We start from the raw sequence: 18,750 nt of genomic DNA, 5'->3' as shown, positions 1-18,750 counted from the left end.
GTGGAGGGTGCCCCTGCACTGCTGGGGGGTGGGGGTGGTGGGAGACATGAGTGGGGGCCTGGTGGAGGCTGCCCCTGCACTGCTGGGGGGTGGGTGGGGGTGGGAGACATGAGTGGGGGCCTGGTGGGGGCTGCCCATGGTGGCAGGGGGGTGGGGGTGGTGGGAGACATGAGTGGGGGCCTGGTGGAGGCTGCCCCTGCACTGCTGGGGGGTGGGGGGTGGGAGACATGAGTGGGGGCCTGGTGGAGGCTACCCCTGCACTGCTGGGGGGTGGGGCGGGTGGGAGACATGAGTGGGGGCCTGGTGGGGGCTGCCCATGGTGGCAGGGGGGTGGGGGTGGTGGGAGACATGAGTGGGGGCCTGGTGGAGGCTGCCCCTGCACTGCTGGGGAGTGGGGGTGGTGGTAGACATGAGTGGGGGCCTGGTGGAGGGTGCCCCTGCACTGCTGGGGGGTGGGGGTGGTGGGAGACATGGGTGGGGGCCTGGTGGAGGCTGCCTATGGTGGCAGGGGGGTGGGGGTGGTGTGAGACATGAGTGGGGGCCTGGTGGAGGCTGCCCCTTCACTGCTGGGGGGTGGGGGGGTGGGAGACATGAGTGGGGCCTGGTGGGGGCTGCCCATGGTGGCAGGGGGGTGGGGGTGGTGGGAGACATGAGTGGGGGCCTGGTGGAGGGTGCCCCTGCACTGCTGGGGGGTGGGGGTGGTGGAAGACATGAGTGGGGGCCTGGTGGAGGCTGCCCCTGCACTGCTGGGGGGTGGGGGTGGTGGGAGACATGAGTGGGGGCCTGGTGGAGGCTGCCCCTGCACTGCTGGTGGGTGGGGGTGGTGGGAGACATGAGTGGGGGCCTGGTGGAGGCTGCCCCTGCACTGCTGGGGGGTGGGGGTGGTGGGAGACATGAGTGGGGGCCTGGTGGAGGGTGCCCCTGCACTGCTGGGGGTGGGGATGGTGGGAGACATGAGTGGGGGCCTGGTGGAGGCTGCCCCTGCACTGCTGGGGGGTGGGGGGGGTGGGAGACATGAGCGGGGGCCTGGTGGAGGCTGCCCCTGCACTGCTGGGGGGTGGGGGTGGTGGGAGACATGAGTGGGGGCCTGGTGGGGGCTGCCCATGGTGGCAGTGGGGTGGGGGTGGTGGGAGACATGAGTGGGGGCCTGGTGGAGGGTGCCCCACAATGCTGGGGGGTGGGGGTGGTGGGATACATGAGTGGGGGCCTGGTGGGGGCTGCCCATGGTGGCAGGGGGGTGGGGGTGGTGGGAGACATGAGTGGGGGCCTGGTGGAGGCTGCCCCTGCACTGCTGGGGGGTGGGGGGGTGGGAGACATGAGTGGGGGCCTGGTGGAGGCTGCCCCTGCACTGCTGGGGGCTGGGGGGTGGGAGACATGAGTGGGGGCCTGGTGGGGGCTGCCCATGGTGGCAGGGGGGTGGGGGTGGTGGGAGACATGAGTGGGGGCCTGGTGGAGGCTGCCCCTGCACTGCTGGGGGGTGGGGGTGGTGGGAGACATGAGTGGGGGCCTGATGGGGGCTGCCCATGGTGGCAGGGGGGTGGGGGTGGTGGGAGACATGAGTGGGGGCCTGGTGGAGGGTGCCCCTGCACTGCTGGGGGGTGGGGGTGGTGGGAGACATGAGTGGGGGCCTGGTGGGGGCTGCCCATGGTGGCAGGGTGGTGGGGGTGGTGGGAGACATGAGTGGGGGCCTGGTGTTGGGTGCCCCTGGTGGCTGGGGGGTGGGGGTGGTGGGAGACATGCATTGTTGATCAGTAGTGCAAGGTGACATGTGAGTTGGCTGGGGGCATGCCCATGGTGGATGGGCTGCCTGCTGGACATGAGCAGGGGTGCAGGGTAGTCCCCCGTGGTGTGGGCTGCCTGCAGGGGCCGTGGAGGTTGTGGTGCGTACACCTGGGAGGACCCACACGGCCAATTCACGTGTGGTCCTCCCCAGAATCCCTGAAATACACATACCCTGCTGAAATCGCGTGTGGAACTTCCCGCGCACCCCTGAAATACACGTACCCTGCTCGCACTGGGCCAATCGCGTGTGGAACTTCCCGCGCACCCCTGCAATCCATGTACCCTGATGAAATCGCGTGTGGAACTTCCCGCGCACCACGGAAATACACATTCCATGCTGAAATCGCGTGTGGAAATTCCCGCGCACCCCTGAAATACACGTACCCTGCTCGCACTGGGCCAATCGCATGTGGAACTTCCCGCGCACCCCTGAAATACACGTACCCTGATGAAATCGCGTGTGGAACTTCCCGCGCACCCCTGCAATCCACTTACCCTGATGAAATCGCGTGTGGAACTTCCCGCGCACCCCGGAAATACACATACCATGCTGAAATTGCGTGTGGAAATTCCCGCGCACCCCTGAAATACACGTACCCTGCTCGCACTAGGCCAATCGCGTGTGGAACTTCCCGCGCACCCCTGAAATACACGTTGCCTGATGAAATTGCGTGTGGAACTTCCCGCGCACCCCTGAAATACACATACCCTGCTGAAATCGCGTGTGGAAATTCCCGCGCACCCCTGAAATACACGTACCCTGATGAAATTGCGTGTGGAACTTCCCGCGCACCCCTGAAATACACATACCCTGCTGAAATCGTGTGTGGAAATTCCCGCGCACCCCTGAAATACACGTACCCTGATGAAAACGCGTGTGGAAATTCCCGCGCACCCCTGAAATACACGTACCCTGCTCGCACTGGGCCAATCGCGTGTGGAACTTCCCGCGCACCCCTGAAATACACGTACCCTGCTTGCACGGGGTCATTCGCGTGTGGAACTTCCCGCGCACCCCTGAAATACACGTACCCTGCTTGCACGGGGCCATTCGCGTGTGGAACTTCCCGCGCACCCCTGTAATCCACGTACCCGGCCAAATCGCGTGTGAGACTTCCCGCGCACCCCGGTATACATGCACACGTATTTTTTGTCAGCGGGTGTCCGTGTTTGTGGGTACCCCTTTGCACGTCATTTGTCCTGGAGGGCCACAGTATAGGACATTCATCATGGCAGTATATAGGTGCTATTTGTTGGCGCACCTTTTGGCACACATTTCTTACAGCCGCAGAGACGCTACCGCCTGCTTTCTTGTGGCGGTCGTGTTTGTGCCTGTGCGCTGGTTTGAGCGTGCGCTTTTTTGCCCTATTCTATTCCATGAATACGTGTTGTAGGCGAGCGTGTGGGCGTTCCGCGCACTTGTGCCCTGTACTTCCCCCGTGACGCCCACGTTTTGGCAAGTTGTTCCCCATTCCGAGTGTTACGCCCGTGTTCCGCCTACTTTTGTTGCGTGCGCCGCACTATGTGCGATTTTCGCTGTGGCCTGTGCGATTTTCACTGTGACCTGGCGCACGCAGTTACATGGCCTGTGTGCCAACGTGCGCCGGGCACTTTTTTATCGCACATCCGCTGGTTTTCTCGCGCACGGCCTTCCATGAATCGATGTGCGCTGCTTTTTGTGCGATTTTCGCACTTGCACTGCGAATTTCGCTATTCCACTGCGATTCGCACGTTTTTGCCCACTTGCGCCGCGCTAATTATTCCATGAATCGGCCTCTGAATTGGATATGCCATTAAATACAAACACCAATTTGAACTCGGTGCTGTACCGGAAGGCCAGCAGGCAGCAGCACTACAGCTTAATCATTTATATTTACTAATGCTTTGCAGTATATTAAATCAATCTTATTTGCTTTGTGGACATGGTAGCATGCTGCGTGCTAACATATCACTGACAATAAAAATGGGGCATTTTTCCAAATAAATGATCTAACACAATGCATCCATACTTAATAACTTCATGTGAACAGCAGGGCATGTGAACAGATTATCGCTCATGAGTAAAGTTTAGTTTTGATTTTCTGAACATACAGTTTCTCATAGTAGTGCATATGTTAAATATTAAAGGTATTTGTACTGCGCACCGTCACCAACAGAGTTGGTCCCCAGGCGCTCAGGCAGATCTGAAACTGAAAAGGCAGGTGGGTTAGTAAGGGGAAGAGGGAGTTGAATAGTGAGAGAGGTGGTGTCCTGTTGGCAGCTTCAGTTCGGTATACACTGTGCGCTGAGCTTTGGTGCGAGTAATGGATCGATGATAGACCTTGTGTGCTGTTGGTGCCGTTTATGTGATTGTTGTTGAGGTGTGGTGAAGTGCGTGCTGCTTGGTGTACGAGAGGTGTTTGTGTGAGTGTTTCTGTGAGTTAAGTATGCAGAAATTGTGAGCTTTTTGGTTAGTGGGTTGTATGTCTTGTTGCTGACCTTAGCTGACATTAGACAAAGATGGGGGCTATACCTAGATTTGAGAGTCTTGTAAGGTGGGGGAGAGGCTTCTGTTTCATAATACATTACGTTTCACCTTGCAATCAACAGGGATGGAAGCTGCACCTAGATTTGAGAGTCATATAGAATTGGTGCATATAGCGACGAATGTTAATTTTCGACTGTCATAGATTAGTGTGTGCTGCTCATGTTATGAACTGTAACTGCAGAGCAATGCCTTAAGGACATAAATAGGGCCTCATTACGAGGTGGCTAGTAAGGACGTAACGGCGCCGGTAAAGGTGCCGGAGCCGTTAACCCCTTACTGCTCTATTACGAGGTATGCTCGTGGGACCCGCTTGGATGCCTGGTTTTACCAGACGTCCTTAGCGGGTCCCGCGAGTGGCCCAGCATGCTAACAACAGGCCCGTCATTAACGGGCCCGTTGTTAGCATGCTCCCCATTCCCATTGAACCCTATGGGGGCTCAAATGGGAATGGGGATGGTCCGTGGCCGGGTTCCCTGAATGGGGAAATACCGGCCCTCCAAGGTCAGAATGGCCTGGTATTTCCCCATTCAGGGAACCCAGACCCGGACCCAAGTTTGGAGGTAGCCATGCCCTTATTAAGGGCATGTCTGCCTCCAAACTCGTAATGAGGCCCATAGTGAAATCATGGTGTGCTCAATGAACTCTGTCTTAAATACATAAATATTGAACGAAATAGAGCTTTCAAAAACGACACACACGTGTATGTTGTTAGAACATGTGGAATCCAATAGAAAGTACATTCAGACCAAAAGCTTGCCATATCTTTCAATATGTTCAGAAACATCTTACAGAAAATCTGCCACATGAGAAAAGTGTGTAGCCAGAACGGAGATGTTGGCATCAGTAAGGCAATCCCTCAACCAAATCAAGAGAAAACTCCCTGCAACCCAGCCAACAAGCCAGATACAAGCAGGAGGCCAGGGGGCCTAAGCTTGATGACCCCCATCCTCCAGCGAGGACTCAGACATGGACGCCATTGTTGTGGACCTTTAGATCAGGAAACTACCAAGAAAGTAGAAGAGAAGGCAAGGGCTGTGGGACAGTGGGAAAGGGCTGCAAGGTATACGTAAACACTTCAGAAGGTGAGTGGCTGAAATCCCATGCTCCTAGACTAATGATACTGATCCAACTCAAGCAGAGGACCTTTCCTGTGGTTTTGTAAGCTTAAGAGAAGCTATCCTGTTTTGTTTTGGTTGGGACCTTTTGGTGGTTATTCAAAATAAATCCTGTTGAAACCATTTGTTTTGGTACATGAGTTTCATTGCTCACCACCTTGGCTTCTTGACAGTGATACTGGTGTATTCCATATTGGATGCATATTGTTGTTTTGTAAACTGGGAGTGTAACGGAATAGTGTACCCGCAAATGTGAGATACACTGGAATTCTTCATCATAGGTGTAAAATGTGAAAAACACATGTATGAAAAACGAGAATGAACTGTGAATGCAAAACTGCCAGATCAAATTGTGCACTTTGTGTATGCAACCTTTCATGTGCAAATAGGGAGTGCACTAGAATTGTGACAACGGAAATATTCTTGGTATGGACAGACAGGAAATATGCAGAGCCGGCCATACAGGAAACATGTCAAGACTTTGCAAACTGGGAGTTTACTGGCATTGTGCCGACTGGTATACACTGGAATGCGAAATGTGCAGTATGTACAGCGTTTGCAAAGTATGAGTATGCAGGGTTTGTGACAATGGAAGTATAATGGGGCTGTCAAAAGGAAACTATACTTGGATTGCAATACTTGGAATATACTGCCGTAGTGTAAAACATGAAAATCCTGGTCGTATATCACTTTGGTTTGCACCAAAAAAATCCTAGTCGTATATCACTTTGGTTTGCACCAAATGCTTTGATTGTCAAATAGTAAAAATGCAGTGATTCTGCATGCTGAAATTAGCTAGCATTTGGGAATCTCGGGTTACACCTGTATTTTGGAAACTGTGACATACTGAGGATGTCTAAACAAGGGAGATTCTCTGTTTGACAAGGTCGAAAACAGAACACTGAAAACTGGACTTATAGCGGGGTTGTCAAACAGGGATTTACTTACCTCAGAATGCAAAGGGATGTAGCTAACCGAGTATTTACTGGGGCTATCACATTTTGAGTGTGCATGAATTGTCAAACGGGAAATGTTTAAAGGTATACTGGTATTGTCAAATGAGGCTAAACTGGGATAGTCAAATGATGAAAATAGCAGGATTGCCGTACTGGAATCTCCAGGACTAAGGCCCTCATTACAGTTTTGCCAGTATCCCGTTGGTAATTCCAGCAGGATGCTGGCACAACCGCCTCACTGTTTCCGACGCCCCGACAAAGGATATTACGGGTGGCAGAGACACCTGTAAGGTCCCATTCCATGTAGTTCCATAGGACCCCATGGGATGAGATTGCCGGAGTTACCAGAACTGTTAGTACCAGCGCCAGTGATTCAGGCATTTATTTGCCCATAGAGGCCTGAACGCCCCAGTAGGTCTGGCCTGTCAGTAGATCACTGCCTACACGGCAAACTAGTGTTTCCCCAGTCTGGGAAAAATGCTGGTGTCAGAATTACTGTCATTTTTTCTGGACCAGGGAACTTTTAATGAGCCACTAAGTGTTCAGTCTAATTGCCAAAAGGGGAATATAATGGGTTGTTAAAATGATTGAAAATTTGAGAATGCTTGAGTAGTTTAACTGGTAGTATCTTACTTTGCGAAAGCGGAAATATGCAGGGAATGTCAGAATGGATATATACAAGAAATTTAAAAACTGTGCATTTCAATTTCTGAGTATTTGGGAATTTTGCAGACTTGACTTTTGCTGTACATACACTGGGAGAATACTTGGATAGGTTTAATTTGGAATTAATTGTTGTTGTCATGAATGGAACGTTCTCTCAATATACTGTGCGCGGACAGACTGGGAGACTGCTGGGATACTCAAATTGTTAATATAGTGGGAGTGTGCCAATTGTGAATGTTCTGATGTTGTAAGAATACTGCATGAGTTTATACTTGACTACTGAAAACATGGGAAATTATATGATATGATTTGGTATTTATTAATGGGATATTCAAAATTGTACTATACTAGGATTCAATATGCTGGAAACACATTGGTTTTAAAGTTCAGACTCTATTGGCATAGTTAAACTAGTAATATTGTATGGTTCAAAAATATATATATATATATTTTGATTGTCAACCTCAGAATATACCCTGGGATATCTAAAGGACTCCCTGTTTGGACAATAGAACTGAACATATTCAAAACCTGCCCTAACAAAATAATCGGGCATAACATAAACCTACCATCATGTGCTAAGGGGGCCATGGAATAAACTAGCGATGATGTACTAAGTAGGCATGCCGACAATTGTTCATGATGTTTCTCCTAGACAAATTTAGCTGACAATTATATATTAAGGGGGTAATTCATAGAATTCAGTGCAGAAGTAGCACACGTGGGCAACGCAGAGAGGGAGCGTGCACCAGCACGTGCCAGCCGTGTGCCCCAAACAGCATTCTGGTGCACCGCGTATTCATGGATTTCCCAAGCCATTTGCAGCCGTGGTGCAGCGAACATCCAGCAGCATCAGTTACGCCCCCAAGAACGCCCCTTGCGCAAGAAAAAGCCATAGAAATCCCCAATACTGCACAAAGGGACTGTCATGGGTTTTGACCCATGTTGAATCAATAGACTGGGTAGATGTGGGGATGAGCTGTCGCCGCCCATTATTCTATCCCAGAACAAACTAAATCAATAGACTGGGTGGATATGGGGATGAGCTATCGCCGCCCACATTCACGCCAGAATAGGAGAACTGCGCAGTTGGCACGAGACCACTCCAAAGATACAACCTTCTTGTGGGGGGTTCCACATCACCACTCTACTGTGAGGATGCCATCAAAACAATGTTAAGCAAGGGTCCTATACTATCAAGCAAAGGACCACTCTATTGAAATGCAGTAGTTCAAGACAACTCAAAAAATGCATGCAGTACCCGCTTTGGACTCAAGGCGGCGCCAGCGGTCTAAACTCTGACAGGAGAACTGCTACTTCAGAAGCTAATCAGCCTTCTGTGACAATTGGGACTTCAAAGCTTGTTAGTTAATTGAAGATCTAACCACCTGCTGTTCCCAGAGACAATCTGATTTGATTACAGGCCAAAAGGCTGGGAAACCTTCTCACCTCAGAAAGCCCACGATATCACATGGTCATGCTAACCAAATGCAAAGTGGCCCCCTAGTCTGTTGACCTCAGCTTGCTGGAGCCCACACAAAAGACCTTTTCCCTTGAATAGGATATGGTGATTTTGACTGTTTCCTGTCAACAAAGATCTGCCAGCCAGGAGAGACATGAGATCACTGTCATCCCCAAACTTTGGGGGCGGACTCAAACACTGCAGTACTTTGAATTGAAAGCAAATATATATTTTACAGAAATACTGATAACTCTTGGTAACCAGATGACAGAAATGTGAAATTTGGGGATCCTTAAAATGAAAACTTTGCCCACAATTCAAGTGCAAACTCCAATTTGTGTGATGTTCTGGGGCAAAACCCCGCTATTTATTGATACTACAGACTCTGTGTTTAAGCTAGAGACATGGGAATTTACTGGAGTATGTATGGACAGGCCGTGTATATGTGTATAATTTTTAATGAAAAACCAATGTTGCATAACCCACTAAAATCGAAAATAAGTTGCCATTTCTTTACCCAAGCTCCTAGAAACGCCAGAGTCGGAACAGTGCCTACCTCATGTGATATATGATGTGTGTAGGTGATGTAAAAACAACTGTGTAGTTGGGAAATATGTATTTGAATCAAATATAGATTTGTGTGTAAAGATGGCAGGGGAGGGCCCTCTGGCCATAAAATCTACCTCATCACTCTGACTCACAACTCAGTTCCCCCAATCATGGGAGAGGGGAGAATTGGGCCAATGACAAGTAGAGAGGGGCAGGCTTAGCTAGGCCCAGGCACACACCCATTTTCAAAACACATAAAAAGAGATTGCTGGGATAGGTAGAGACATTCATTCCATTTGCTGCGGAGCATGCTGACCGACAACTTCACATCCAGAGATCCAACACTTAGACTTCCAAGCTAAACAGAAACTACAGAACTTTAAACCAAGAAGGCCCACTGCAAGCAAAAGTATTTGTCAGCAGGCCTCAAAATCATTTGCAAACTATTCCACAGCCGGGCGAGCTGTCTGAATTCTTTTGCCAAGAACTCTTTCCAGTACCCAGAAAGCAGTGTTACATCCAGAATCCACTTGATCCGGACCGGAAAGCAGAGCAGTATCCAGAATCAGAGGCCGCTGAATCCAGAGAGGCTAGACCAGCAGAGCAGAGCTGACCCAGATCGCTGTGAGCAGAACAGGTGCCTGATTGACCCGCCCAGCAGACAGAACCGCAGCCGGACGTGTTGACCAGATCCGTGACAAGGCCTAGTTCAAATTTATATTGTGAGTACCTAGCAGAACTATGCAGAACCAATCTCTTAGTTAAAATAATCTAATCCAAACTATTTTAAACTAAGTAGAACAGCCTCCTAGAAATTGTGTCATCTGTCATTTGTAAAGCTGCACAACTGTCACCTGTCAATTCTGACGCTGCAAGCTGTCACCTGTCATTTTGAGTTTTACTTTAAATCTGAAAAACTACCTTTATTTAATCGTCCGTATCTCTGGAACCGTTTGGGCTAGGAACGAGATTTAACTTTCCTCTAAAAGCTTAGGATCTAAGCTTTCCAACCGACTTGCTCCTTATACATTTGCCGCAATCACGATTCACGCACTCGCGAATTTACCACGATTTGCGATTTTGGCTCAATTTCTCCACTTGTCAAAATAGCAGCTCCATTCTTTCCTTTGTTAGAATCCGTTTGCAACTTGGTAATAATTCATAGAGCATTGCTAAAGTGAGACTGAACTAATACCAACACGCATCTCCCACTCACCCTGAATCTCTAGAGGGAATTAAAATCATTGGCACATTTTCCCATCCATTGCCATCACATTTAAAAAGCATTTTGGGCCTGTGTTTCAAACTCCTACCTGTTTCCTCTAAGCTTGCTAGGGGGGAACTGAATTTCGTATTGTATTTGATTGCATTCCTGAGAACTGTGTGCTCCTCTTTCCATCTCCTTCCATTTCTTACATTGCATAGGGGAGGGGGTGAATTGCCAGAGAAAAAGTGATTATCTTATCTTTTGCTAAAATCATATTGTTACGATGGGTCTCCGACGCGGTTTATTATGGAACCGCTGGCGGCTTCAACCAAAGTTGCGGCTGAGTTCCTCCAACATGGCGCCTATACTCGGTGTCAATGGTCTAGTTGTCAGGACGTGAGACGGAAGCGAAGCTCCGCCTCCCATCCCGGAAGCACTACAAGAATCCACGGCTCCTGGACAACAACGCGTTGCTACTGCTATCAGAGGCTTCGCTTCGTGAGTTGCCGCTAGGAACCTCACACTACTATTGCCTTAGAACCTTTGCATCTACTAACCCTTGATTTCTCTCCTTTCCTTTTCGAGCAGGGAAGCCCCTCCTCCTCTGTCACCCACGCTTGCATTATCGACTCCATTCGACCACCGGTGTGTCTCAGCCTCCACTCATGTAAGCTTCTTTCCGCTTTACACCCGGTAATCAGATATATAGTTCAGACCTTTCTAAATTACTCTTTCCTTATTCCTCCCAAAGAAACCCAGTTTTTCAGCTTACCGTCCTGCTCCTTATCGGAACCCCGTCTGGGATCCATCTTTAAAGGCACACACTCTTCCAAACAGCGATCGGAAATCCTCTGTCGACACCCAGTCCCTACCACTTGCAGGTATTATAATTCTCATCCAACCCTCATAGGAAGTCCGACACCATTACCTTCGCTAACTTCTATACGTTTATTCCCAGATCTCTCCTGAGCCTGATACTTCATAGACAATGACTTACTTTCCATTTGAAGACTTCATCCCGCAAAATCTTTGAGAGTTTGAAACCAGCTTTGCACCCAACGCTCTCTACCGGCAGCCGGGTTTTCTCCCCCACGAGGGTTTCCCGGGAGTCTCCTTTCGATACCTGAGTTAGAAGGGGTCGGAAGCAGGTTCCAGGTAGATCTATCCATTCTTCATGTTTTGGACGAAGACAAGGTAGGCCTTGTTGTATTGTTTTTACCGACGAGTTCGCATGTGGGGATTTTTCCAGAGAGTAAAAGTTAAAGAGTAACAGTTAGCAACGCCCGAAAGCTCTGGAGGACTCACAGGGGATACTCGACGGGCATTAACAATGGAACAACAGCTACAACAAATGATGGCCGCCATGCAGACCCTTTCTGCAGAGGTCCAGCAGTTAAAATTGGAAAATATTGCATTACGACAGCAAGGGGGACAGACAGCCCGAAGCTCAGAAGTCCCTCCCGGGCCTTTACCAGGCGGTCGATTTGATGGCAATCCCCAAGCCGTGAAAGAATTCCTTGAATCTTGCACAGTGCAGTTTGCCTTTAAGGCTGCCTTTTTTCCCACGGACAGAGACAAAGTGGGCCATATGATTGCACAAATGACAGGAGCAGCCTTAGCATGGGCCACTCCTTTAGTCACCAATAACAACCCCATTTTGGACTCTTATCCGGCATTTTGCAACAGTATCCGCAGCATGTTCAGCAGACAAGACGTGGTTGTCGCCTCTCAGGAAAGGCTCCTTGACTTAAAACAAGAGAACCTGGATATCCTAGCCTACATAACTACTTTTAAAAGGATGGCCGCCAACACCTCTTGGGCAGATGATGCACTGATTACTCTCTTTAGAAGAGGGTTATCGGAAGAACTAAAAGACGAAGTATCTCGAGTTCCGAGACCTCCCAACCTGACAGAATTTATTTCTCTAGTGATGCAGTTAGATTATAGACTCCAGGAAAGGAACAGAGAAAAGCGAAAAGGAAAGAATCCTAGATACCATATGGAATCTTTTTTTTTTCCTCATAAATCGAATACTAGCGAGGAGCCCATGCAATTAGGTAACGCAAGGGGTCCTCTCTCTCCTGCAGAACGTACACGGAGAAAGACACAAGGATTGTGTATGTACTGTGGATCAAACAGTCATACTGTTAAAGAATGTACGGTTGCACCCCCGAGGAAACCGGGAAACTCCAATGCCCAACCGTAAAGGGGACAACGGCTTCGGGTTCTTTAACTACTATTAGTCCCCTTCCAAATTACACTATCAGTCCTTCTACCCCAGCAGATGGAAACACCATGATTACTTTAAGTGTTTCCTTAGCTTGGGATAACATGTGTCTTGTTAACGTGCTCGCCTTAATAGACAGCGGAGCCGCGGGCAACTTTATTGATGATGTTTGGGCTAAGAAACATGCTATCCCACGTACTACTAAGACCGTAGCCATCCCCGTGGAAAGCGTCGACGGTAGCCCTCTTATATCTGGGCCTATTAAGGACCACACAAGAGCCTTAAGGATGACGGCGGTCTCCCATCATGAGAACATTGAGCTAGACATCATTAAGACCGCTCATTATCCAGTCATTCTAGGTATCCCGAGGTTAAGGGTCCACAACCCCTACATCAACTGGACGGCGGGTACTCTTTTCTTAGGTTCCGAACATTGTGTTCATGGTCACTTTTTAGCGAAAGCCCCTTCACCAAATCCGGAGCAGGAGGCAGGGATTGCTAATACTATTGTAAATGAAGTCTCTTCCCTACCAGCAGAATATCAATCATTCCGTTCTATCTTCTCTCAGTCTGAGTTTTCAGAACTTCCCCCTCACCGGAGGGACGATTGTGCGATAGACCTCATCCCAGATCGTCCACTCCCTTTCGGGAGAATGTATATCCTATCAGCCAAAGAAAAGGAAGTACTAAAAAAATATCTACACACACATATCAAGAACGGTCTGATTTCCGAGTCCACTTCCCCCGCAGCAGCTTCATTGTTTTTTATACCAAAAAAAGACACCAACGAGCTCCGTCCTTGCATCGACCTTAGGGGTTTAAACAAAATCACCATCCCGGACAAATATCCCATGCCTCTCATTCCCGATATATTAGAAGCAGTACAAGGAGCCAAAGTTTACACCGAGCTTGACTTAAGAGGAGCCTACCACCTAATTCGAATAAAGGCTGGGGATGAATGGAAGACGGCTTTTCGCACGCCGTTTGGTCATTATCAGTATCGAGTCATGCCGTTTGGACTTATGAATGCCCCAGCAGTTTTTCAAAGATTTATGGATCACATTTTTGCAGACATCAGCCTACATTATGTTATCATTTATCTGGATGACATCTTGATTTTTTCTTCTACCTGGAAAGAACATGTTTTACATGAAAAAGAAGTGTTAACACGACTGCAACAGAATCATCTGTTCTGTAAACTGGAGAAGTGTGAGTTTCACAAAACCACCATTTCTTACTTAGGCTACGTTCTTGCTCACCAAGGTATTGCAATGGATCCTGACAAGATATTGGCAATCACAGAATGGCCCTCTCCTCGATCTATTAAAGACATTCAACGATTTCTAGGTTTCGCCAACTTTTATAGAAGATTCATCCCTCATTTCTCCTTGATGACCAAACCCTTAACGTATCTGCTGAAAAAAGACATCCCATTTGTTTGGGCCGCTGAGACACAGAGATCATTTGAACAACTCAAGATTCTTTTTACCCAGGCTCCTATTTTACGAGTACCAGATCAAAGTCGAAGATTCATTGTGGAGTCCGACGCATCCCAGTATGCCTTAGGGGCCGTCTTACTTCAACCAGACGAGCAGAACATAGAAAGACCAGTGGCTTATTTATCTAAAACTCTCTCACCGGCTGAACTGCACTATACGGTGTTGGAGAAATAACTCCTCGCCATCAAACAGGCTTTTGAAGAATGGCGTCACCTTCTTCTAGGGGCCCAACACCCTATAGAGGTCAGGACTGACCATCATAACCTCCGATCTTTACAGTACACACAAACCTGCAATAGTCGGCAGGCCCGATGGGCCTATTTCTTTTCTCCGTATCGGATCAAATTTACTTTTGTTCCAGGAAACTCCAATTTGAAAGCAGATGCTTTATCCAGAAAGACTCCTCATGAAAAGGTCCCTTTTAAATCCGAACCTATGTTTCCAAGGACAATGTCCATATCTGTAGTTCGTCTCTTTCTACAAAGACTGGAAAATAAATCCAAAGACCTCGAGATCCTAGACTCTACCCTACTATCGACTTATGGATTAACGAGAAGTCAGGGTCTTCTGTTCAAAGGAGAAAAAGTCTACATTCCTGATCCCGAACTCCAAAAAGAGGTGTTAAGATTATGCCATGATTCTCAAGCGGCAGGACATCGAGGTTTTACTAATACCCTGGAACTCATTCAGAGACATTTTTGGTGGCCTTCGGTACGCACTGATGTGCAAGACTATCTCGCTTCCTGCACTGTCTGTCTTCAAACCAAGACACCTCGGTGTTCCCCTTTGGGGGAATTGGTGACACCTCTACTACCAGTCAAACCCTGGCAGATAATCTCTACTGATTTCATAGTGGACTTACCTCTTTCTAAGGGGTGTAGCACCATCATGGTCACCGTGGACAGTTTAACTAAAATGGCTCATTTTATCCCTTTGCCTACTATTCCCTCAGCAGCCATTATGGCACTGGTTTTTTTGGAACGCATTTTCTCTCTTCACGGCCTCCCAGAAACTATAATTTCTGATAGAGGACCACAGTATATTTCGAGGTATTGGAAACACATCTGTCAGGCATTGGGAATTTTGAGAGCATTAAGCTCCGGCTTTCATCCGCAAACCAACGGACAGACGGAGAGGCTGAATCAGACCCTGGAAGGGTACCTTCGCTGTTATGTCTCGTCGGCCCAGGACAACTGGAAGGATCTGCTACCCTTAGCAGAATTTGCCTATAACAATACAGCACATCCTTCCATCAAGACCAGTCCCTTCTTTTGCACATATGGATTTCATCCTTCAGTTTTTCCTCATGTGACCTCCACCCTTACCAAATACCGGACATCGACGCTTTGATCGATACCATTCACCGGGGTCATATCAAAGCAGGTCTGGCCCTAAAAGAAGCCCAGACCAGGAGCAAGAAACAAGCCGACAGACATCAAACTCCTACCCCACAATTCAACATCGGGGATCATGTGTGGCTGGCCAGCAAGTTTCTCCCCAGGCGACTCATTCCCTCTAAACTGTCACCCAAATATTTCGGTCCTTTTCCCATCATTGCCCGATTCGGACCGGTAGCCTTCAAACTGAGGCTTCCTAGGTCTTGGAGTCGCATTCATCCCACCTTTCACGTCTCACAACTAAAGCCAGATGTGCGTAACCAATTCCACCGCTCTACGTGTGGTTCTCCCCCTCCTGTTATGACGGACTCAGGTCCGGAGTTTGAGATTTCGGGGATTTGTGACTCCCGGTACCATAGAGGGGTTCTTCAATACCTTGTGGACTGGAAGGGTTACACCCCCGCCGACCGCCTGGGAACCTGCGTCCGCGGTTCATGCTCCGCGGTTGGTTCATGCTTTTTATCGCTTCCACCCGGGTAAGCCGGGATTTTCCTCCCTTGGAAGGGGGCATACTGTTACGATGGGTCTCCGACGCGGTTTATTATGGAACCGCTGGCGGCTTCAACCAAAGTTGCGGCTGAGTTCCTCCAACATGGCGCCTATACTCGGTGTCAATGGTCTAGTTGTCAGGACGGGAGACGGAAGCGAAGCTCCGCCTCCCATCCCGGAAGCACTAAAAGAATCCACGGCTCCTGGACAACAACGCGTTGCTACTGCTATCAGAGGCTTCGCTTTGTGAGTTGCCGCTAGGAACCTCACACTACTATTGCCTTAGAACCTTTGCATCTACTAACCCTTGATTTCTCTCCTTTCCTTTTCGAGCAGGGATGCCCCTCCTCCTCTGTCACCCACGCTTGCATTATCGACTCCATTCGACCATCGTTGTGTCTCAGCCTCCACTCATGTTAGCTTCTTTCCGCTTTACACCCGGTAATCAGATATATAGTTCAGACCTTTCTAAATTACTCTTTCCTTATTCCTCCCAAAGAAACCCAGTTTTTCAGCTTACCGTCCTGCTCCTTATCGGAACCCCGTCTGGGATCCATCTTTAAAGGCACACACTCTTCCAAACAGCGATCGGAAATCCTCTGTCGACACCCAGTCCCTACCACTTGCAGGTTTTATAATTCTCATCCAACCCTCATAGGAAGTCCGACACCATTACCTTCGCTAACTTCTATACGTTTATTCCCAGATCTCTCCTGAGCCTGATACTTCATAGACAACGACTTACTTTCCATTTGAAGACTTCATCCCGCAAAATCTTTGAGAGTTTGAAACCAGCTTTGCACCCAACGCTCTCTACCGGCAGCCGGGTTTTCTCCCCCACGAGGGTTTCCCGGGAGTCTCCTTTCGATACCTGAGTTAGAAGGGGTCGGAAGCAGGTTCCAGGTAGATCTATCCATTCTTCATGTTTTGGACGAAGACAAGGTAGGCCTTGTTGTATTGTTTTTACCGACGAGTTCGCATGTGGGGATTTTTCCAGAGAGTAAAAGTTAAAGAGTAACACATATCAAGTATTTCTGTACTGCATTTTATTCCTCATTGCTTTTCCCTTGAAATCATAAAAGTATTTTTGCTACTTTATCCATCCTATACTAACTCCTCATTGATTGTAAAGAAGTGTGCTAGTGCCAGATTACCCATTGTTTTTTGATAACACATTTTATTGTATTTTATGCAATGAAACAACAACATATCAAACCTCAATTATAAGACTTCGCATACAGGTGACAGAGTAGCACGGTTAAGTATTTCAGATATAAACAATCGCAGAGATATCAGTAGTGTAGATACATTGGACGGTAAGATAGCTGGCAGTTTGTGCGTCCTGGTATTGTTCAAGACTTCCAGAAGGATAGTATGAGCGGGTACAGGTCTTACATGCTTTCACAATAATACAATTTGACGACATTATAGCAGGGTTACATAGTCTTTTCCCATTTTTCCCAGATCTTATCTGCTTTGCTCGGACAGCCTCTGGCCTGGTAGACACGGCGTTCCATTAGGATGACTGATTCCACGTCCGTTATCCAGTGACCATATTTTGGGGTGTTTTCTGAGCCCCACAATTGTGCGATGTTCCTCTTAGCAATTCCCGTGGCTGTTGATACTAGTAGTTTTTCAAATCGAGACAATTCTATCGTGTCAGCGATGCCCAATAGAAGGAGTTTGGGTTCCATTGGGATCGGGCGGCATATGGCCCTGGAGAGTCTTGCGCTGCATTTGTGCCAGAATCGCTGTATGCGTGCGCATTGCCAGAGGATATGATAGAAGGAACCTTCTTCTTGTTTGCATCGTAGGCAGTTGGGATCTGATGTTCTGCCCCAATTGAACAGAGCTATTCGAGGATAATATATCCTGTGGAGTATCTTGAGTTGTACTAATCTAATGCATGCTGAGATTGCACATTCTCTAGGGTACATCAGGATTTCAATCCAGTCTTCAGGTAATATAGGGCCAACATCGCTTTCCCACTTTGCCTTCAGATTCAGCAGTTCCTTTGTGGCAAATGAAGAAATGACATTGTACATGGTAGATGTAACTTTATTACTCACACTGTCCATGACTATATTTCTTTCCATTGGCGTGCATTCTGGCATGTCCACAAGTTGGGTCCTGTGCGAAGCTAGTGTGTGCTGCAATTGCCCATAGTGATATTGTTCAGTCTCTGGGAGGCCATATGTGGTAGTGAGCTCAGGGAACTGTATTAGTTGGTCATTCACGATTATCTGTTGGATTGTCTGTATTTCAGCTGCGGCCCAATTTGGCCATTTTGGGAGATCGACAAGGTTTGGGAGCCTAGCATTGTTCCATATGGGTTGGACTGGGGTAATCTTGGTGTTCCAACCTAAATGTTTATGCGCTTCTTTCCATACCAAGGCTGTATGTACTGCTATCGTGCATTTGGGCGGGCGGGTTACTTTAGAGTAGAGGCTTTCAAGTGGGGACATACCGTGTCTCGCCGCTAGCTCTGCTCTTATGTGTGGGATGGTCGGGTTACCGTGTAGTATGTCATTAACTGTCGCCATCTGAGTTGCCCAGTAATAGATCTGAATATTCGGGAGTCCGATTCCCCCCTCCCATATCGAGCGCTGGAGAGTTGAGAGGGCGATTCTCGGGTGTTTCCCACCCCAGAGGAGTATACGTGTTGTGGTATCTATTCTGTGGAATTCCGCAGTGGGGACATGTAGGGGGGCGTTCTGGAGAATGTATAAGAGGCGGGGTAGAGTCAACATCTTGAAGAGTGCTGCCCTTCCTAGCAGTGTCAGTTGTAGCGCCTGCCAGTGGACTACGTATTGTTCATATCTTCTGATAACTGGGTGTAAGTTTTGTTTTATATAGCTATCCAGCCCGTTGGTT

Source organism: Ambystoma mexicanum, chromosome 9 (genome assembly GCF_040938575.1).
Source record: "Ambystoma mexicanum isolate Mex_15411 chromosome 9, UKY_AmexF1_1, whole genome shotgun sequence".
In the NCBI taxonomy this organism is placed as follows: domain Eukaryota; kingdom Metazoa; phylum Chordata; class Amphibia; order Caudata; family Ambystomatidae; genus Ambystoma; species Ambystoma mexicanum.
This window is presented reverse-complemented; position numbering follows the sequence as displayed.